The sequence below is a fragment of the Pelodiscus sinensis genome, chromosome 12 (assembly GCF_052426305.1).
Source record: "Pelodiscus sinensis isolate ZL-2025 chromosome 12, ASM5242630v1, whole genome shotgun sequence".
NCBI lineage: Eukaryota > Metazoa > Chordata > Testudines > Trionychidae > Pelodiscus > Pelodiscus sinensis.
The window spans coordinates 19,619,745-19,636,600 of NC_143063.1; the positions used below are offsets into that span (position 1 = coordinate 19,619,745).

Consider the following 16,856-nt stretch of genomic DNA (forward strand, 5'->3'; position numbering starts at 1 on the left):
TTAAAATACATCTCCAAAATAAGTCTTATTTCTTTGTGCATGGCTGATTGTGTTGTTGCTAATGAAAAATGATATCTTTATATAAACTAGATGGAGCTGAGGGAGGGAAATCTTACAGAGCAGTGGCCTGAAATTCTGAGCAAACAAGTAAAGATTTTTACTAGAAGGATTGAATTGCTGTCCTAGAATGTGACTAACACTAAAGCTGGACAAACATATAGCCCCTCTCTGTGGCCCTAATTCCACAGTCTATCTGAATGGTCAGACCCTTGCACCGGTGTGGAGTTCCATTAATGTCACAGGGACTTCACAAGTGCAGAGGTGCCAGCCATTTAATTTGGGGTAATTTTATTATTAATATTTGGATGCAGAATTTAGAGCTGGGTGTCAAATACTTCAAAGTTTGGGGCTTTTTTGATCCTGGGTTTTAGTTACAGTCCATCTCTTTGGGAAATGATGATCAAATTCTGCTCTTGATCTCCATCTTCGCCCCTTTAGCATAATCTACATTCTCTCTAACTATCACAACTAGTTATTTTTGATTTAAGTAATTCTCAACAATTAAACATTAGGTGGGACACCAAATTTATATGAAACACTGGGAATTTGGGGCCTAAAATGAGGAGTAGCTAATACTTGGAATCTGAAAACAGCTCTTCAAAGCAGGAGGAAACTAAATGAGTATCCCTTGTAGTAATAACCTCCCATTACCATTGACTGTTGAACACAGAGAATGGGTCTGTTTGTGAAGTTCAGCATGGTTAGCCCTTTTCATCAGAGGGAGTCCAGAGGCAGCTGTGTGGACTCTTTAAACTAAGGAGAAATGTACCATCTACTATCATTTCATCGGTAGTTCCGTGGTACATAAGAGGCAATGCTATTTTCTAGTGCTTAGTACCATACTATGCTGTTTCCATGCAGCAAATTTTTCTGAACTGTCCGAAAATAAAAGTCTTTATGTATAATAGATAGTATACATAAAATATGGGTCTAATAAGGAGGGATGGGTACCACATATTATTATTTTCTTTGTGTCCCTCCCTCCAGTGGAGAAGCATTAGTACTGTAGAATATTTTCCAGGCATAGTTCTTAACATTTAAGCTGGGATTTCACTCTGTAGATCCAATTAATGTGTTATTTTTAACTCAAATCAGGACCCTAAATACAGACAGTGGGGCAGAAGCTGAAGAGTAAATGTTAAGATAAATTTTAGCATGTTGTTCTACTTTTATCAGCAACAGTAGTTATTGATAGGTGTTGGGATCAGATCCTGTGCTGGTGTAATTTTGCGTAGCTCCTTTTAAACTATACTGATTGACACCAATTTGCAGACCTGGCCCTTAAATTAATTGGCCCACTTCTTGTCTGGGGTCAGAAGGTTTTTGTTGTCATAATTCATTTTCTCCTTGCACACATCTGCCATAATAACTTACTAAGAGATTTTAAAAACCAAAAAACTCAATTCTTGGATTATCTCTGACTAATACAGTAAATTTTAGCCACTGGAAGCATTCCTTTGATCTCAAGTTATATTTTAGTCAAATGCAACTTCTGACTTTCTCCTATTTTGACCAGTGAGAGTCACAGTGATGCATGGGAATTCTCTGCATTTTTTTATTTTGTTTTCAAAAACAGCTTGTAATTGAAAAACGAAGGAGCAAATGTTAAAAAAAATATGCAGTTGTGTTACTTTGAAAATTTATTGCACAGCTGGGGGCATTTAAAGAACTTAATTAACAAGCTCCAGACTTAACATGCTCTCTCTTTAAGGGGAAAAAAAAATCACAGTTAAGGTCTGTCCAATTAAATTTTAGGAGAGTTTGTTGATAAAAAAGACGCTGTGATTGTGAGCTTACAGTTTAGAAAGAGACGCTCCAGAATAATGAAAACTTGCAAGCTGATTAATTCAATGGAAAGCTGTTTTGTGCATAGTTTCCACAAACTCATAAGCACTTGAGCATTTTTAGCCCAAATTTAATTATAGCCTTTGATAATCAGGCTTCGCTCAAAAGAAATCCCCTTCTTCCCATAATACTTGATGATGTAATGCTCTATTATAACTCAGAGCTCCTCCCGCACCCTCCCCAAAAACAAGCCGTCTACATGTCAATGGAAAAAAAGGTGACCTCTTCTCCTAGAGTTTTACATTTTGCGATCCACAAACTGATATAGATCATCTAGGGGGTATTATTTGCTACTGGCTGAAAACAGCTAATAAAGCCCCAGTTCAAAGCTGTCTATTTCATAGTGGGTACTGGGGGTGGGGGGGATGTTATTCTGACATCATTGCTCTGAATGAGCAGCCTGTGGTTCATACAGTATACACTCCCCTGGAATGACAAATTTCTGCCTTTTTCTGGGGGGGATGTTCAGGCAAAGGGGGAAATGCATAAGGGAAGCAAAGAAAATTCATTTGTATAAGCTTGCCCCCCTACTGTGGAATTTTCAATTATATATATCTAATTATGGCTGTCAGTTGATGAATTGAGAAAAGACATTTTTGTCCCCCCTCCTTTTTTTTGTCTCTTCGTCATCTCTTCTGTTAGAATGATTATAGCACACTTACACAACTAATTGCCTTACTGCTTATTAGTGATACAATTATGCAGGCCAGGCTCCTTGTGTGAACAACCATCTGCAGAGGGAAAAAAAAGTGACACTATTCAAAACTATCCATAATTTAACCAATGTTATTCCAATGCACTGAGCTTAAACAATTGTTGGGCCTTCATATTTCATACCCACCCTGGCAAAAAGAGGGTTGTGGTTTTTTTCTTTCTTTTCTTTATTTTTCCCCCCTCTTTCTCTCTCTCTTTCTCTGTGCACTGATTCACCTCTTTAGACCAACTGTGAATTGGAAAGAAAGGAAGAGAAAAAAAGTGCTTCAAATGTCAACAGAAAGGGGGGAAGTGAAGCATGGCTAATGCCCATTCCTCCTGCGGGTAATTTTTCTTCAATTTTTATACTAATAGGCATTTTTTATGCCTTACAAATAGTTGAGAAAGTGCAGATGTTCCAACCACAGAAATCTGTTTGTGTGTATTTGTCATCTTATAAATGGTTTTAAAGCAACTGATGGACAATACAGAGCTGAGTGGACTGTTTCCCGTTAATGTCACTGGTTCTTAAGATAATATGAAGTGAGTATGTTTCTAAATCTTGACTTCTGTAGTAGTACATAGCAGAAACTAAACAGGTGAAAACTAAGAAGATGGAAGGAGATATTGCTTTGACTTGCACAAGCCCAGTTGGCTAAGCAAATACAAAATGTAAAAGACGTTGCTTTTAAGGAACAACTTCAAGAAAAAATAAGAAATAGTCTTATGTCATTTATCTAGGTTTCCCAACTGCATTTTCTTCCGTATGGCTCTAGTATGTCATTGCACTGTCACTGCATATTGGGAACAGCTAAGCTCACATGGAGAAGGAGAGTGACTATGTGACCCAGTGAGCAATAATTCTTTGCAATCTGCTTGACATTTTAAAGAAACTTCCAAAAGTAGAGAGAGGCTGACACTGCAAAATTTGAATCTGGTAACACAGTTCTCTCTGTGCCCACAATCACAGTCTCTTCATGGGGTGATATTCAAATCTTGTTAGCCCCCTTCAGCTTGGTTGGGTGTGAGCCTGCTTGTGGCTTTAGTTCTTTCAACAGGGTGGCACCTGCCTTTTGCAAGCAACCTCTGATGGTAGTCTCAGTGGGTCTTCATCAATTCAGCTTTCCAGCTGAGCCACATAGACTGTCCCTAGTTCTGATCCCATATGGGGATAGCAATTTATTGACTTCAATGCTTACTCCACCGTGCAAAAGAGAGTGACTTGAGACCAGGTTTTGGGTTCAGCCTGTTGCGAGACAGGTACCAGTTGTAATTTTCAAATTTGGTCCCAATTCCAAACCTTTCAAAATGTTGGGGTTCTTCTAGTTGCAACCACTGGAAGGCTTGAGGGGGACATATGTTACCTTATCATTCGCTATACTGGGAATGTCCCCCTCAAAGCATACACCGTACTAGTGTTTACCTGTTCTCATGCTCTCTTGCACTGTTACTTTATGTAGCTATGTAACTGAGTTTTCAGATCCAGAGCTTTGGTTGTGATGCTATACTGATAAATGTATTTACACACATGTCATTTGTCTTTTACATTTTTGATGCAGGCCTTAGACTGTGTGTGTGCATGGCTCTTACAACAAGAGCAGTTAATACAAAAGAACCTCTTTTTTTCATCTTGAAATAGCATTCCTGCAGTTTTGCTCAGACAATCTCTGAAGGGACTAATCTAAATCTCTGAGATTTATAATACACCCTCACATGAATTCCTGGAGAGAAAATTCTGATTCAGAAGTCGGACGTGCAAGACCCTTAAAATGACATGCTTCTAACGTTCACTTGTCTGATTTTTATTAGGACAGAGTTATGGGATCTGACTCAAAAAACTCGCATCTTAAAATGCTGATTTGCTGGCTAGGAGAAGGAGGAACTTTTCTCTCTGTTCAATGCATAGAAAAGTTATATTTTTCTAACATAAAATATGAGAATTTTAGCCTCATAACTGCGTATGACATGTAGATTTCCCCCTTTGGATAAGCTATGCCACTTTTTCAGAGCCAAGTATATAAGCAATATGCTGGAAGCCTGTAATTTTCTGTTCTCTGTGGCGGAGTTTATCCACTGCTGCTATTATCTGCCATATGACATCCTCCGCATACAGTGCATGTGGCTAGAACATCTTGTCACAGACTTTTCAACACTTCGGGTATGTCTAGACTGCATCCCTCCGTTGGCAGAGGGATGCAGATTAGGCAGGTTGACATTGCAAATGAGGCAGGGATTTAAATATCCCATGCCTAATTTGCATAAAAATGGCCACCATGTTTTGCCGACTCAGCACTTTGTCGGCAAAAAGTGGCAGTCTAGAGAGGGATGTGTTGAGAAAGAAAGACTTTTTCGACAGATCCTGTAAACCTCCTTGCAGGAGGCATAAATATTTAAATCCCTGCCTCATTTGCAATGTCGACCTGCCTAATCTGCATCCCTCTGCCGACAGAGGGATGCAGTCTAGACATACCCTTCAAGTCCACTCATGTAATCCATCTGCACAACCACCTCCCACTGAAGTCTGTGTGAATTCAGCTTGAGCGTAAGGGCTGGTGCAATTTTAACTGTTTTCCTGCGTCTCTCTCCCATAGAAAATGTGTGTCCTGAATGCCCTTCTCTGTCTTTCCCCACTATTCAGGTAACCACTAAACTGATTTTGCATCATTCTTGATTTAAGCCCTTCTCTCAGAGAAGTAATGGTGGAATGGTGGTCATGATAAATGGTCCACTACCCACAAAATACTTTTGAGTGTTCAAGTGCCTCTTGTTTCTGATGTTAAAACCCAGTGTTGCCATCTTAACCAATTTGGTAGACCTTTTTAAGAAGTTTTATATGTTTATCTCATTGTATGGGTGTCAGTTTTAACTGTCATTGCTCTTTATCTCTCCCCAGATGTATTACAGTTGCAGTATTGTTAATTTTTGCAATGTTATTGAAATTTTTTGGTGATATTTGGTGGGGGAGGAGAGAGTTTCATTAAAGCCCCAGCTCATGAAGTCATATTTGGTGAAAATCTCAGCTTTCATTTTAAGCAAAAGTAACCTTCCCATATGGTTATGAGAACGAGTTTAAATACATGATCCAATTGTACTCTACAGGATCACAAATCAAAAGGCAAATTAAACTGCGTTTTTCAGATTTCATTATTTTAAGTCCATATTGTAGGACCTGACATATGATTTTTGAATGGTTGTGTTGGCAGTGCCGTATTTGACAATTCATTGCATTATGTGTGGGAGCACATAAAAGTATGTCCTGTAAGTTTGTTGTATTTATTGGCATGGATCTCTGGGCTGCAATTCAAAAATGTTATCATCATTATAGATATTTGCATGATGAGTTTGTCCATCAGTACTGCTGCTCTAGGGAAACATCCAGTGGGTCAAATCATACATGAGCTTTCCTGTAGATGTCAAAAGTTGCAGTGATCTATTATTGTAGGTGGAACTGATAGCACTTTGTATTACTAAGGCTGCCTGATACTTCTCACTATATGAGCCTGTTTTCAGTAGTTTAAACCTTTATATCAAATTTTAATCATTTGGGTTTAAATTTTCCATGTAAGATGTCAACCTGAAGCGGAAATTTCCTGTTGATATGACACCAGGGGTATGTCTAGACTACATAGCTCCGTCGACGAAGCCATGTAAACTAGTTTACCTGGCATAGGCAAAGAAGCGGGTATTTAAATAATCCCCGCTTCATTAAAATAAACATGGCCACCGCGCTGTGCCGACAATCAGCTGATCCGGCGCAGAGCAGCAGTCTAGATGCAGATTTGTTGGCTGGGTAAGACTTTGCCGACTGATCCTGTAAGCCGGCATAAGGGATCGGTCGACAAAGGCCTACCTAGCCGACAGATCCGCGTATAGACTGCCGCGCTGTGCCGGATCAGCTGATCGTTGGCACAGAGCGGCGGCCATGTTTATTTTAATGAAGCGAGGATTGTTTAAATCCCCGCTTCTTTGCCTTTGCTGGGTAAACTAGTTTACATGGCTCCATCGACAGAACCATGTAGTCTAGACATAACCCAGATGATGATACTTCTGATTTTTCAGTTTACTTTTCTAAAAACCTAGGAAATTACACACAACTGCATTAAAAGAACATTATTAATGTTGAACAGTCAAAAACTCTTAGGTTAGGAGATGCTGGAATCAGAATCACTTGTGAAAAAGTAATTTGATCCCTTTTTCTTTTATGTGCAGCATGAGGCAGTCTTTAATTATACTAGGGGTGTAGAGCCTTTTTTTTGGGTCAGGGGCCACTGACCTATAGAAAAATCAATCGGGGGCCACACACAAGTGAGAAGTTAAAAAAAAGTCCTCACTGACATGGTCCCCAACTGAGAAGGAGAAAGATACTCCACACATTCCCCTCACACACCAGCACCTAGGGGGGCCTAGGCTAGTAGATTTTGTGTGCTCCAGACCAGCAGGGAAGTGGCAGGGGGAAGGAGTGCCAGCACGGACTCCCTAATGCAGGGTGGGGAGCCCTGAACCTCAGGGGGGCAAGATCCAGGCAAGTTGGGGGGCTACATCTGGCCCCCAGACCTTAGGTTCCCCACCCTTGAATGACACAATCTCATATAATTTTTCCACAGGACCCCTCCCTGCTTCACTGCACAAGAGGGCCTGCTCTGGTGATGAATCAGTGCTATGAAGAAAACTGTTCTCTGCTTCATTTGTTGAAGAAGTCCAGGGTGTGTAGTGAAGGAGGCAGAGAACTGCAGGAAGAGAAAGATGATCCATCTCTATCTACTGCTGCTTCTTCCACAGAGTTCCTATGGGATGCTGGGGTTGTCATTTAAGCCAAACTTTTCATAGGTGACCACTAACTACGTATTCCCTATTTTCGGTATGACCCTCTTGAGATCCTGAGGTCTGATTGCAGAAGAGCTGAGCATTCTCAGTAGTGACGGAAGGCAATGGAAGCTGTGATTTGAACATACAAAGTTCTATATGCAACCCTTCTGCCCCATGGAGCCAGCTGCAACCAGGGCCCAGCTGGTCACTCATCATGTCTCTCTGCTGCCGCCCTACTGGCCACTTGTTGTGCTGCTGTGATCTGCTGGCCACTTGTCTCATCTCTTTCCACCAAAACCCTGCTGGCTCTCAGTCACCATTCACTTTTTGGCTGTGACTTCTGCCCATCAGTCTCAAGTGATTTCCACCCTTAACAGGCAGGATAGAAGAAACATAACTCCAAGACAATTAACAGAAGAAGGAAGCACCTAATGATGCCAATTTGGTTCTGTTCGTCGAACAGTGGGGGCAATAGGTCAAACCAGTCCAGGCAGAGGAGACCATATAGCCCGAAAACCATTCTCTCACCCCCTTTCTCATTCAGCTCTAAAAGTTGAGCCCGTGCTTAGCATGGTTCTCTTGCTAACTGTGAGTCCTTCCATTTGGATCTGATTTAGCACAGTACTGCTTTTCTGTATTCGCACACAATTACAAACATTGGTGGCCATATTTCAGCTATTCCTACAGTTAATACGAACATAGCTGGTGTTGTCACAAATTAAGTTGATTACAATGAGCAAAATGCCACTCCATCTGCTGAATATCTAATACATCTAAGCAAAACAGAAGCAAATTGTGTTTACATAGACGCATCTAGAGTCTCTTCTCCACTTCCAGCTAATGTCTAAGGGTACGTCTACACTACAACGTTAATTCGAACTAACTTAGTTCGAATTAGTTAATTCGAACTAAGCTAATTCGAACTAACGGATCCAGACTAAAAAACTAGTTCGAATTAGCGTTTTGCTAATTCGAACTAGCATGTCCACATTAAGTGGACCCTGAACTGAGGTTAAGGATGGCCGGAAGCAGTGCCAGCAGGGCATCAGAGGAGGACTTAGAGCGTGGAGATGCTGTCTCAGGCTAGCCGAGGGCTGCGCTTAAAGGGTCCCGACCCCCACCCCGGACAGACAGTTCTCAGGGGTGCCCCGCTTGCAAAGCAGTCCTGGCTTGGAGTGCCCGGAGTACCCACACTGGGCACATCACAGCACTCGGCCATCAGACCGGCTGCACTTGCCGCAGGCTGCCATCTGGGGAGCTGCAGGAGAGCTTCCACCCCCAGAAGCCTGCAGAGCCAGCCCAGTCCTCCCCATCGGGGGCTCGTACCCCATTCCTCCCTCACCTCCTTCCACTTACCCTTCCCTAGCCCCTCTTCTTGATGTACAAAATAAAGGACAATTGTGTTCAAAAATGGAATCTGTCTTCATTGAACAAAACCGGGGGAGACTGGGAAAAGGAGGTGAGAGAGGGGAAGAGAGAGGGTGGGAGAGGGGAGGGCAACTAAAATGATCAGGGGTTGGGAACAGTTCCCATATGAAGAGAGGCTATAGAGACTGAGACTTTTCAGCTTAGAAAAGAGGAGACAGAGGGGGGACAGGATAGAGGTCTATAAAAGCAGGAGTTGGGTGGAGAGGGTGCATACAGAAAAGTTCTTCATTAGTTCCCATAAAGAAGGACTAGAGGACACCAAAGGAAAGGAATGGGTAGCAGGCTTCAAACTAGTAACAGAAAGTTGTTCTTCACAAACCAAAGAGTCAGCCTGTGGAACTCCTTGCTACAGGAGGCTGTGAAGGCTAGAACTAGAACAGAGTTTAAAGGGAAGTGAGATCAAGTCATGAAGGTTGGGTCCATGGAGTGGTATTAGCCAGGGGGTAGGAGTGGTGTCCCTACCCAAGGTTTGTGGAAGGCTGGAGAGGGATGGCATGAGACAATTGGCTTGGTCACTGTCTTCAGTCCATCCCCTCCAGGGTCCCTAGGGTTGGCTGCTGTCGGCAGACAGGCTACTGGGCTAGATGGGCCTTTGGTCTGACCCAGGATGGCCATTGTAAGCTCAGGGCTCAGGATCGGGGGTCTCAGTGGACCACCTTGATTTTCATGCACACCTGCTCCTGGGTGACCAGGCTGGCAGCTCTCCTGCCCTAGCCGGCCACTTTCCTGTGCCTAGTGCAGAGGTCGTGGACAAGGTCCACGATGTCCGCACTAGTCCAGGTGGGTGCCCGCCTCTTGCGGTCCCGGGCAAGCTCCCGGGAGCCGCCAGCCTGGTCCCGGGAAGAGGGGGAGGGCTGGGGGGCATCGGGTGGGTGGCTCGATCCGTGCCAGGTGCAGGGTCTTCTGGCTGGGTGCTGGCAGGCTTGCACCTGGCACAGGCACCGTAGCCAGCCCGTGCCCCTTTAAGGGGTCCAGGGCCGGGAGGGGGGCAGACGAGTTTCCCTGGTGTTGGCCAGAGTGGCCACTAGGGAAACCTGGGGAGGGCTAGCCTCCCACTAGTTCGAATTAAGGGGCTACACAGCCCTTAATTCGAACTAGCTAGTTCGAACTAGGCTTAATCCTCGTAAAATGAGGTTTTCTTAGTTCGAACTAAGCGCTCCGTTAGTTCGAATTAAATTCGAACTAGCGGAGCGCTAGTGTAGCGCCTATTAAAGTTAGTTCGAACTAACTTTGTTGTGTAGACATACCCTAAGGGATCCATCATTTCAGTTCCTGTTTACATATAGATTCCTAAATACGCTGAAAAATCAGACCCGTGGGCTGTGTCTACACTGGGCCATTTATTCCGGAAAATCTTTCGCTTTTCTGGAATAAGCTGCGAGATGTCTACACTGGCCCCTTGAATTTCCGGAAAAGCAACGACGCTGTACTGTACAAAATCAGCCGCTATTCCGGAAACCCTACGCTGTTCCCGCTCGGGCAAAAATCCTTATTCCGGAAAAGCTTTTCCGGAAAAGGGCCAGTGTAGACAGCTTTTCCGGAAAAGCAGAAGACACGGAAAAAAGCGGTTTGGACGGCGCGAGACCCCGTAGGAGCCATGGACTTCCTGGTAACCCGAGCTCCTACAGAGCTCGGAGGCTGCTGGGCGCCCATGGCAGGAGCTTACCGGAGAGCGTGCAGCTTGAGCTCTGCCACCTCTGAGCCCAGCATGGCAGCTCCGGGTGGTGAGCCACCTGCACCCGCAGGGGAGGAAGCCCCCAGGGGCCGGAAACGCCGGGCCCCATCCTGGACCCCCAGGGAGCTGGAGACCCTCCTGGACCTCTGGCAGGAGGAGGAGGGTCTCCACGACCTGCAGTCCCGCCGCCGCAATGCAGACCTGTACACGCAGCTGGCGCAGAACCTGGCGCAGCAGGGACACCCCAGCCGCAACTGCGAGCAGGTGCCGTCCAAAGTCAAAGAGCTGCGGCTGGGGTATGTGCGGGCCACCGATGGAAGGGGGGCAGGACCAGATGCCTGCCCCTATTACGACCGGCTCCATGCATTTCTGAGCCAGCCAGCCCCGGAAGCCCCAGCTGTCCCTGTGGACACCTGCCAGCGCCCCTCCATCAACCGTCCCACAGAGCCAGGGGAGGGAGAAGACAGCGCCAGCGCGTCTGGCGGTGAGGAGGCCAGCGTTGCCACCGCCCAGCAGGCCCCCTCCAGCAGCTCCTCCAAGGCCGGGGAGGAACCCACTGGTGAGTTTGTGCAGTTTGCACTCCCAACAGGCGGGGGGTGGAGGGCGGGGGGGGCCAGGTGCCCGGAGGGAGGAGGGGGAGAGCATGTCACTCAGGCCACGTGAGCTGCACGCTGCGTAGCATGAGGCAGCAAGCAGCGCATGCAACCACGTGCAGCCTGGTGACCGAGCGGCACGTGGCTGCAGCAGGCAGCTGCAAAGCACGCCTGGGACCGTGCTGCTCACACACATTCGGCGGGACCAGGGGGAAGGGTGGATACCGGCTGGAACTGGCCAGGGCCCCAGGGACTCAGCCCAGAGCCCGCAGCTCCGCCAAGGGTGCAGAACGGAGAACGGCACACTGTCCCATGCCTCGCTGTGAGGCACAGCCAGCTGCTGTTGGGTACACCGCAGCGTCACGGTCCTGTGACCGTGGACCCGAACCGAGCCTCTCGCCTGCTCCCGGTGCCTTGGCTGCCTCCCCGAGGGAAGTCCCCACTGTGGTCACACATGTCCCTGGGCTACCGGGCTTGTGGGAGGGATAGTGAGAGGGGGAAGGGCCCCTGAGTGTTGCTGCAAGGATGGAACATCCCCCCACCCAGTCACTCTTTTGGTTCCGTCCAGGAGATATCCCACGCGAGGGGATCTGAGAGCCCAGACCGCCTCTTCCAGATGTGCTCCCAGGCACTGCGTGGGGATGCATCTCGCTCCCTGTCTAACACCAGTGATTAACCCAAACCTTTTCACAGTCTCCACCGGCAGGGAGTTCCACAAGTGAACGCAGCACAAGCACCCTCCCGCCCTCCACGGGGCCAGGATACAGACCGGTGCTTACAGTACTGGAGGGGGGACTCCTTGTAAACATACAACACGGGGGCAGGAGGGGAACTGAGTGGGCCCAAGCTACACAACTGTGGGGTCACCTGATCTCAGGGGTGGAGGGCATGAGGTGTGGGGACAGTGGATGGCCTGCCTGACTGACCCATTCTTTCTTCTGTTCCCTGCAGCGGAACCCAGCACCAGACCCTCCACTGCGGCAGCAGCGGCACCCCCAGCAGGCCAACCCCGGAGGCACAGGCTCCGGCAGAGGGACCAGCTGCTTCGCCGGCACGTCAACGCCAGGCCTCCATCGCGGAGCGGGTGCAGGGGGACCTGCCGTGGTGGCAGGATGGCTAGGCTGCCTTCCTGGCCGAATGCCGAGGGATGCGCACCACAATGGACACGCTGACAGCACATATTTTGCATGCGATTCACTATGGCATGGGTGGAGCCCAGGCCCCCACCACCCCTCCCGTAGCACAGCTCATGCCCCCTCCCATCCCTGCCCCTGCCCCTGCCCCTGCCCCTTCTCCTGTCCCTGCCCCTGGCCACCTCCGCGTGCAGCCTGCCCCGACGCGGTCTGCCCAGCGTGGGCTGGCTGGCCCCCGGAGGAGCGTTCACAGGGGTCGCCAGTCCCAGGTGAAGGTCTCCCCCCCCTTCCTGTCCCAGGTGAAGGTCTCCCCCCCCCTTCCTGTCCCAGTTGAAGGTCTCCCCCCCTTGTAAATAAACAGTTCTCTATTTTGCTGTTCATTCCTGTGTTGGGTATTGTGTAACTCTAGGTAGTGTACAAAATGATGTGAGATGCCAAGTAGCCACTTAAATTTAACATGGTGGCAAAGTGTGGAGAACGAAATCTGTACTCTATCACTGGGGGGGCCCTTCATAAGTGGTCAGTGGTTTGTGGTGTAGAAATAAATGCTGACACTTTTCAGTAACATGTAAACCACAAACTATATTTACATAGCTAACAAACTAGCAAGAACGGTTACAAGATGCACACAACAGATAATTAAACATAGTCTAGGCGCAGGGAGGACGATTGGTGGTGTTGCTGGCCACCTCAATCCGTTGGTCTTTCCGGGCCTCAGGAGAGGGACAGCCAGGAGATCCCTCGATGGAAGATGACGGTGAAGCTGGCCACCTCAATCCTTTGGTCCTTCTGGACCTCAGGAGAGGGACAGCCAGGAGATCCCTCGACGGAAGGTGACTGGAATCAGGTACGCTGACTTCAGCCTTCCGCACAAACCCCGCATCCTCATGGCTGTTCTTCGGGACAGGCGATGGTGGCCTAAACCCTAGCCTAAGCTAAAAAGAAAAACCCTAACTAAGCCCGACGCACGCGACGAACAGACTCAATGACGGTCGACGTGCTTTGACCCGACGCTTTACAATTGGGGGGGAGGTAAGGGGAGGGGGTGTGGAAGGGTAGGGGATGGGCGGGAGTAGTCTGGGGAGACCCAGGCGACCCTACTACGGGGCTTGGGCAAACATGTCCACCAGGACCTCTCGGATGCACACCGCATCCTGGCGCGCCTGGCGGACGGCAGCTGTGTCGGGCTGTTCCAAGGTCTGTGCCTCGGCTGCCATCCATGCAGGGAGGAAGGCCTCCCCACTGCACTCCACAATGTTGTGGAGCACACAGCACGCGGCCAGGACCTCCGTTGCATTCTGCTCACCCATCTCGAGATGGGTGAGCAAGCAACGGAAGCGGGCCTTTAAACGTCCGAAGGCCAGCTCCACTGGGTTTCAGGCCCGGTTGAGGCGGTCGTTGAACCGGGCCCGGTTCTGGTCCGGCTGCCCCATGTAGGGCCGCATTAGCCAGGGCATCAGGGGGTAGGCCGCGTCCCTGACGACGCAGATGGGCATAGGCACATCCCCGACAGTCAAGTCCCGCCGGGGGAAGTAGGTGCCCGCCTCCAACCTGCGATACAATCCAGAGTTCCAGAGGATGCGGGCGTCGTGTGCCCGGCCGGACCAGCCCCCGTATATGTCCACGAAGTGGCTCCGGTGGTCCACGAGGGCCTGCAGAACAATGGAGCAGTACCCCTTGCGGTTCCTGAAATGGCCCGCTCGATGCTCTGGGGCCCGGATGGGGATGTGGGTGGTGTCCAGGGCTCCCGCACCGTTGGGGAACCCGAGGGCAGTGAAGCCGGCCATGGTATCATCCACGTCGTGCAGGCAGATGATTCGCAGGAGCAGGATGTCGTTGATGGTGTGGACGACCTGCAGAAGGGTGCAGAGAAACACAAGGGAACACATCACATATGGCAGGGGTGAGTGTGCGCTCCCTTGGGCCCCCCCCCGATTCCCTCTGTCCTCTCTCTCTCTCTCTCTCTCTCTGTCACACACACACACACACACACACACACACACACACACACACACACACACACCAGGGCCCCCCTCGCGGCACGCCCCCCCCTCCGGGCCTGTGCAAGGGAGGGGCAGCCCAAACCCCTGGGTGACCCAGCCAGGAGTCTTGGCTGTCCCGGGGCCTGGAGTGCAGCACCCTCCCCCCATCACACTCCCCCTGGGACTTACCTCCACAACGATCACTCCGACGGTTGATCTTCCCACCCCGAACTGCTGGGCCACCGAGCGGTAGCTGTCTGGTGTGGCCAGCTTCCAGAGTGCGATGGCGACTCTCTTCTTCACGGGGATGGGTGCCCGCAGCCGGGTGGTGGCTCTCTGCAGCGCGGGGGTGAGCCAGGTGCACAGCTGCAGGAAGGTCCGCTTTCTCATTCGGAAATTCCGGATCCACTGGTGGTCGTCCCATCGTCCGAGGACCACCTGGTCCCACCAGTCGGTGCTGATGTCCAAACTCCAGACGGGCCGGTCTACGGTTGGGTGCTGATGCCACACGGTTGCCACGGCCTCCCTGGTGAGGGAGTCCAAGGCGATCTCTGCCTCCTGGTCCATGAACAGCATGGCACCGGCCTGCAGCACGAGCTGCAGCCACCTGAACAGCCCCAACAGGGGCCCGACCAGTCACATGGCCACCCGTGGCTCCATAACAGACAGAGCAGGGCAGAAAAAAAAACCACAGGCAAAAGCAGTTGGGGGCCAAAGGGTGGTGTCCCCAAAAGTCAGAGGGCAACCACAGACCCTGCGAAGGGTGTCAGTCTCTGGCAGAGGCCCCAAGGCACAGGAGCAGGAGACCAATGGCTGCCCGGCGAGACCCCTTTAACCACGTGTCTGAACGGCACTCTGGCCCTACCCCCGGAAAGGTCTGGTGGCCTTTGCCCTCTTCAAAATGGCTCTGGGCTTCTGCTTTTCCGGAAAAGCATGCCGCCAATGTAGATGCGCTTTTCTGGAAAAGCGCTTCATTACGACGATAACTCCGGGGCCAATGGAGACGCTCTTTTTCTGAAAATACTGAAAATGGAATAGCATTCCGTTTTAAGCATTTCCGGAAATTCATGCCAGTGTAGACATAGCCAAAGTGTCTCAAATTGGGCACCCAAAATGAGTGGATATTTCTGAACTTAATCTCTCTCTGCCTCAGTACTTCATCCCTAAAATGGAAATAATATACCCCAGCATATAGTGAAAAGAATTCAGTAAGGTTTGAGAAGGGCTTTTATTATAATGAGTGCCATAGAAAAACCAAGGAGGCAGCTTATAGTTTCATCTTCACCACATGGTTTGAATAGTATGCAGTAAATAAGGCATGGGACCACACAGTAAACAATGAAGGTGAAAATTTGAATAACTGCTCTTGAAATGAGCACTGTCCTTTCTGTGCACTAAATGAAAGAGGAGTCCTGTAGAAAAAGGAGCATATAGTCATGTAATGAAGGTGGTATCTTAAGGTATATGCACTAAGTGTGGAAATTAAGGGTGTACATAAAACCCATTAATTCTCACATTTCCTGACTTTAGAGTGATTGACTTTGCAACTGTAGTAAGGCATCACATTCTTTTAGAAGCCTGCTCTTGGGTCTCTGACCATTCCCATGCTGTATCATTGTGTGTGAACTGTCTCTGAGAGGTATGTGCAGTGTCTTGGAAAGATAGCAGACCATCCCTATAAATCACTGAACTCCTTTCATATCTGTGGTCTGTGTATCTTCGTAGTGGTTCTGTTCCTCAGGGATTGACCAGAGTTCCTTAGAGGTCAAGAGGTAGCTGACATAAGGAACCTATGAACTTTAATTTTTGTTTTGCATTCTGCCTAATAGTTCAGTCTTTTGACCTGTTTAGGAGTTGTCTCGGCCTGGTGTCATGGTTCTAGATTATTTCCTCTTTGACCAAGTCTTCTCCTCTAATAAGAGTATTGGCAGATGCAGTCTTGATGGCTTCAATGCCAGGTTTAGCACAGTGGAACACCTCTCCCTAAGCATTCCTGTCCACTTGCCATAAGAGGTGTCAAAGGCTGTCAGGGCTGGATGGTTCATCTAATCTGTAGGCCAGAGCTCACTGTGGGGACATTTTTACAATTTTTTCCTGGAAATTGTTTCACAGCTCCCTAGTTAGAACTTGATGTTCTTAGTGGCAGTCTCATTTCACATGTCCTGCCTTCTGGAGATGCTTTCTGAGTTTCTACAATTTATTGTTGCGGCTGTGAGGAAAAAAGCAAATTATAGGCCAAATTCATCCTTAGCACAAGTCCATCAAGATCCTCTGTCCAACTACACTGAAGGAATCAGTCATAAATAATGAGCACTTTTGTCCTCACTTGCTGATAATGATTTTTTTCCTCTACTCTGTTCAGTGGCTTGGAGTCAAAGCAGATCCTCATTTTTCTCACACTACAAGCTGGCTGATCCACACTGTGCTAAATTCAGTGGGGTCAATGATGTCTCTTCTTTGCAGGCTTTGCCAGTCCCTTCTTCAGTGCCTCTGCCAGGGTGATGGAAGCTCTGAGTTTCAATAGTCTTACAGCTGCATGTGGCAGTCTGTTTCTAACTTCAGCTTAACCTCTCCATCTCCTTGTGATGTGCCCTAGCATTCAGTCACAATGCTGAATGGTTCTCAGGGGGACTGTTCTCCC

General features: G+C 48.5%; 1 long non-coding RNA gene across 2 annotated transcripts in view; it reads left to right on the plus strand.

Moving 5' to 3' along the window:
* The window catches only part of LOC142831158 (uncharacterized), a 41,873-nt gene extending 33,099 nt beyond the window's left edge, over positions 1–8,774 (plus strand). For both annotated transcript variants that reach the window (XR_016350541.1, XR_016350540.1), the window contains exon 3: positions 7,203–8,774. This is a non-coding gene — a long non-coding RNA (uncharacterized LOC142831158). The remainder of the gene's footprint in view (positions 1–7,202) is intronic.
* The last annotated feature ends 8,082 nt before the right edge of the window (positions 8,775–16,856 follow it).